The sequence below is a fragment of the Bactrocera neohumeralis genome, unplaced genomic scaffold, assembly GCF_024586455.1.
Source record: "Bactrocera neohumeralis isolate Rockhampton unplaced genomic scaffold, APGP_CSIRO_Bneo_wtdbg2-racon-allhic-juicebox.fasta_v2 cluster10, whole genome shotgun sequence".
NCBI classification, from domain to species: Eukaryota; Metazoa; Arthropoda; class Insecta; order Diptera; family Tephritidae; genus Bactrocera; species Bactrocera neohumeralis.
In genome coordinates, this window is record NW_026089623.1 from 5,482,688 (window position 1) to 5,488,803 (window position 6,116).

Here is a 6,116-nt window from a genome sequence, read left to right on the forward strand (position 1 = left end):
TCTCAATAGACATGCACAATAGCCATTCTCAATAAATGGACCGAATAAGCCGTTCATATATCTACTAGATTCTGCAATAGGTTCTTACTTGGCCTTGCACATTTCGGTATAGGACTTTTGCATTTTGTGACATCGTGCAATCTTGCAAGAGCAAGAGAATCCCCCTATTGATGTTGAAAAATGGAAAAGCAAAAATACAAAAAAATAAATTTATGAGTTGTCAGTGAAAACTCATCGAAAACAAACATTTTCGGCCCGAACGACTTAGATTCCACAACCCACAAATGTTTTTTGAAGACGTCGATCCGAACATAGTGTCACTTTTGTTGGAATATAAACACTATTGTCGTGAGTATTCGATTTTAATCGATTACTATTAGGGGTCTTTATAAGTATATGCAAGGTCCAGCTACTTGTAATAATATACGTATAAAGAAGGATATTTAAATACAAATTGTGTTTGCTTATTAAGCTAATGGTAGGATAATTATTTTATATTTTTTTGCGTTAAGTTAATTTCAAAGTTTTTCAGCTACCTCTTACGCTGCTAAAGACGGCTCAGAGCCACCCTATGGTAAACCTCTTTATTTATGGTGTATTGGAAATCTTGTTAATTGAGTGTATAATTGTAGTTAGTAGAGTTAAAGAATGGAGAAACATATAATGGACATTTGGTTAGCTGCGATTCCTGGATGAATATAAATCTCCGTGATGTTATTTGTACATCTAAGGTAAGATTGGAATTAAATTCGGTAAATGTTCAGGAGAGCGGCTTTTTCGAAAACGTGTAACAATTTTCACGGGAAAGGTCTTAAGATTCTTGGTTTCAATTTACTTTACGAATATATATGGCGCATGGCCTATTTTTAAGGTTTTTTTTTGCTGTATAAACAACAAAAAAATATGTTTTTGCACGATATGCGCGCTGCACCACTTCGAAATTCAATTGGGCACTAGCGATACGAGCAGTGATCGGTTTCGAAATACCGATACTCTCGATATTCGGGACAGAACGAGAATTGATAAAAATGAGAAATACATATTAGAAAAATTAGGTAAATTGTAGAATAGCATCCCAGTATTTCGGGGATAAAATGGGTATCAGTGGAAAGGAGACGTTCTCCAGATCACGAAAATATATATACACTCAGTCTTTTTTTTACGCGATCTCTTTTTACGCTATTTCACTTTAACGCGGTTATTTTTGCAGCGCAAATTCCTTTTTTACGCGAATTTCTCACTTTAACGCGATTGCTTTTTTTTCGTTTTTAGCTTGTTTACATATTTTTACGCGTAATAATTTTTGAGTGAGAGTAACTTTTAACTTGATGATTTGTATATTGGGAATGACTTTTTCACTTATTTTATGCACTTTTCACTTAGTAACACTTCACTATAGCGTTTCTGTAAATTAATTTTTTTAATATTTGTTGTAAACAAAGGTTTATTTTAATTATTTTACTTTGGTTAAATTCTATGCATTTGCAGATATGGCAATACCATTTATTTGCTAGTATGCAACCCTTATTGTGCAAATGCACAATACAAAAAACAAAACAAAAAAAAAAAATACTTATTTTAAAAGGATGCCCCATATACATATATTCTTAAAGTAGAATTAAAAACAAAATTTTTTAGACATTTCCCGTGAAAATTGTCCATGTTTTTAGAAAAGCCGCTTTCATGGACATTTACCTTAAATTCTAATTGTGGTTCTAATGATTAAGTTTTTATACCCTGAACAGGGTATATTAAGTTTGTCACGAAGTTTGTAACACCCAGAAGGAATCGTCGGAGACCCTATAAAGTATATATATAAATGATCAGTATGTCGAGCTTAGTCGATTTAGCCATGTCTGTCTGTCTGTCTGTATATATACGAACTAGTCTCTCAGTTTTTAAGATACCGTTTTGAAATTTTGCAAACGTCATTTCCTCTTCAAGAAGCTGCTCATTTATCGCAACGGCCGATATCGGACCACTATAACATATAGCTGCCATACAAACTGAACGATCGGAATCAAATGCTTGTATGGAAAACTTTCACATTTGACAAGATATATTCACGAAATTTGAAATATCGGGTGATTTTTTAAGAGCTTGATAACTTTTTTTTAAAAAAAAACGCATAAAATTTGCAAAATCTCATCGGTTCTTTATTTGAAACGTTAGATTGGTTCATGACATTTACTTTTTGAAGATAATTTCATTTAAATGTTGACCGCGGCTGCGTCTTAGGTGGTCCATTCGGAAAGTCCAATTTTGGGCAACTTTTTCGAGCATTTCGGCCGGAATAGCCCGAATTTCTTCGGAAATGTTGTCTTCCAAAGCTGGAATAGTTGCTGGCTTATTTCTGTAGACTTTAGACTTGACGTAGCCCCACAAAAAATAGTCTAAAGGCGTTAAATCGCATGATCTTGGTGGCCAACTTACGGGTCCATTTCTTGAGATGAATTGTTCTCCGAAGTTTTCCCTCAAAATGGCCATAGAATCGCGAGCTGTGTGGCATGCAGCGCCATCTTGTTGAAACCACATGTCAACCAAGTTCAGTTCTTCCATTTTTGGCAACAAAAAGTTTGTTAGCATCGAACGATAGCGATCGCCATTCACCGTAACGTTGCGTCCAACAGCATCTTTGAAAAAATACGGTCCAATGATTCCACCAGCGTACAAACCACACCAAACAGTGCATTTTTCGGGATGCATGGGCAGTTGGCCACCAAGATCATGCGATTTAACGCCTTTAGACTATTTTTTGTGGGGCTACGTCAAGTCTAAAGTCTACAGAAATAAGCCAGCAACTATTCCAGCTTTGGAAGACAACATTTCCGAAGAAATTCGGGCTATTCCGGCCGAAATGCTCGAAAAAGTTGCCCAAAATTGGACTTTCCGAATAGACCACCTAAGACGCAGCCGCGGTCAACATTTAAATGAAATTATCTTCAAAAAGTAAATGTCATGAACCAATCTAACGTTTCAAATAAAGAACTGATGAGATTTTGCAAATTTTATGCGTTTTTTTTTAAAAAAAAAGTTATCAAGCTCTTAAAAAATCACCCGATATGTTATTTTCTAAGGCAACAATGTAATCTCCGAAGAAATTGTTCAGATCGGTTAACTATAGCATATAGTTGCCATACAAACTGAACGATCGGAATCAAGTTCTTGTATGGACAACTTTCACATTTGACAGGATGTATTCACGAAATTTGATATATGTTATTTTTTAAGGCAACAATGTTATCTCTAAAAAACTTGTTTAGAACGGATTATTATAGCATATAGCTTCCATACAAACTGAACACATATGTAGTTACTAACAGAAATGCACCTGTGAAGGGTATTTAGCTTCGGTGCAACCGAAGTTAACGTTTTTTCTTGTTTTTTTATTTACGATCTAATGCAATAAAGTAATTTTTGGCGGACTTTATGGCAGTATTTTGTAGGAGTTAAAGTGTCATCAATAAAGTGGAATAAGTATTTGACGTTCGCTAATTTTACAGTAAAATAGTACACAATTACTGCGTCGAATACTTTCAGAGCTGGAGTGTTTTCGTCCATCCGGACAACATGATTTAGCCAGCGTAGCCGCTGTCTTTTAATTCGCTGAACTATGTCGATGTCGTCGTATATCTCGTACAGCTCATCGTTCCATCGAATGCGGTATTCGCCGTGGCTAACGCGCAAAGGACCATAAATCTTCGCAGAACTTTTCTCTCGAAAACTCGCAACGTCGACTCATCCGTTGTTGACATCGTCCACGACTCTGCACCATATAGCAGGACGGGAATTATGAGTAAGGCGCGCCACTTACTTTCACCGACGAAGAGGTTCAGGGTGCCATCAAAAAAGCAAAATCATCTAAATCCATTGGCCCTGATGGAATCAACATGCTAATGCTAAAGCATCTAGGCTCGATGCACTCTTCAAATAACCGATGTGTGGAAAGTCAGAAGAGTGGTCCCACTACTGAAACCTCGGAAACCCGCCAACAAAGGGGAATCTTATCGACCGATAACTCTCCTCTCCCCAGTAGTGAAGACACTTGAGGGCTTGCTACTCCCGACCTTCACTCACCACCTGAGCCTAGCCAGCCACCAGCATGGATTCCGAAAAGTGCACAGCACCACCATAGCACTTAAGCGTCATAAACGCCCAGATAGTTCGTGGCCTCAACCAGAAACCACCCTGCGAAAGAACGATCCTCGTAGCGTTGGACCTGTCAAAAGCTTTTGACACGGTCAATCACACAACGCTACTGCAGGACATCGAAACAACTACGCTCCCTCCAGTTCTAAAGAGGTGGACCATGAACTATCTGAGCGGTCGCCAGTCATCCGTACTATTTCGAGGTAAAACATATAAACTGAGAAGAATTAAACAGGGGGTTCCGCAGGGTGGTGTCCTCTCCCCACTACTGTTTAACTTCTACATCTCGAAACTCCCACAACCACCAGAAGGAGTTTCCATAACCTCGTACGCTGATGACTGCACGATATTGGCGTCGGGCAATGGAATCGATGGCATGTGTTCGAAGGTAAACAGCTACCTCTCCGACCTTTCTCGTTTCCTAACTGTACGAAATCTCACACTTTCCCCCACCAAATCCACATCGACCATATTCACAAACTGGACGAAGGAGTATAGACTTGAGCTTAACATTGCAGTCGACGGCGTCAAAATTCCGACTGTCAACAATCCTAAGATTTTAGGTGTAACATTCGACAGTCTATGCTCATGCAACATACAAGGCAGTCCTCAATTACGCAGCCCCCATATGGTCGCCTGGATGCAGTGGTACGCAGATGAGGAAACTACAGACCTGTCAGAACACTGCACTCCGGACCACTACAGGATGTCTTTTGATGTCTCCAATTGAACACCTCCACAGTGAGATCCTTATGCTCCCAGTTAAGGAGCATAATGAACTCCTCTCCAGGCAATTCCTGCTGGGATGCTTTCGCAGAAATCACCCCTGCAGTCATCTGCTTGGAGCGGAACCGCCTCCTAGGAGCATCAAAAGGTCATTCCAGGATTACGTCGACGACGTCGTGCAGTACGCCGACCGGACTTCGGACGCAACTAACTTTAGACAGGTACTGACCGCCATTCACAGCGGAGCCATCAACACCTTCACCGACTCCCTTCCCGTGAATGGCGTTCTTGGAGTCAAACCACCACCCATCGCAGACGAAGAGCTCCAGCTGCCGCGAGAAACGCGTGTGACCCTTGCGCAACTTCCTTCTGGATACTGTAGCAGGTTAAACTCCTACTTATCCAGAATAGACCCTGACATACCCGCCGTATGTCCTGCATGCAACGAGTCTCCGCATGATACTGACCACCTCTTTGCATGCCCCATAAACCCCACCCATCTAACACCCTCCTCCCTTTGGTCCGACCCCGTCGAAACAGCACGTTTCTTGGGCCTACCGTTAGATGACATCGGCGACAACACAAGTGACATTTACCATCCCAACGGGGATTGAATTTCCGTTAAAACAACAACAACGGGAATTATGAGTGACTTATAGAGTTTGGTTTTTGTTTGTCGAGAGAGGACTTTGCTTCTCAATTGCCTACTCAGTCCGAAGTAGCACCTGTTGGCAAGAGTTATCCGGCGTTGGATTTCTAGGCTGACATTGTTGGTGGTGTTTACGCTGGTTCCAAGATAGACGAAATTATCTACAACTTCAAAGTTATGACTGTCAACAGTGACGTGAGCGCCAAGTCGCACAATTGAACTATTTGTTTAAATTAACCCGGAAAAGAAGTAACATTCTAGAGCTTAGCATGTATAGCTTCCGACGACTTGCTTTTACCACAGCAGTCAAGGGTTATTTTCGGAGGTCTAACTTGATAGAATTTTCTCATAAACAAGCTTTTCTTGTGGCCTAATCAAAGGCAAAAACGTATAAGTTCTAATTATCAGGTGATGAGGATTTCTTAATTGTTTTCTTCAACAGTGGGAAGTAATTTTTATGACTATTTTATCGGGGTAGTCATCTTTTAAGGGGAGATTCTTTTATTTTATGCGTCTTAAAATGTAGCTCACATGTTCTCTATGGTGAACTGAATTGCCACATAATTTTTGCCTTTACTTTCATTGCGATTTG

At 39.9% G+C, this 6,116-nt stretch overlaps 1 long non-coding RNA gene across 1 annotated transcript; it reads left to right on the forward strand.

Moving 5' to 3' along the window:
• Window positions 1-355: 355 nt before the first annotated feature.
• LOC126764934 (uncharacterized) lies at window positions 356-755 on the forward strand. Its single transcript, XR_007668120.1, has 3 exons — window positions 356-478; window positions 533-574; window positions 633-755. It is a non-coding gene; the product is annotated as an uncharacterized LOC126764934 (long non-coding RNA).
• The last annotated feature ends 5,361 nt before the right edge of the window (window positions 756-6,116 follow it).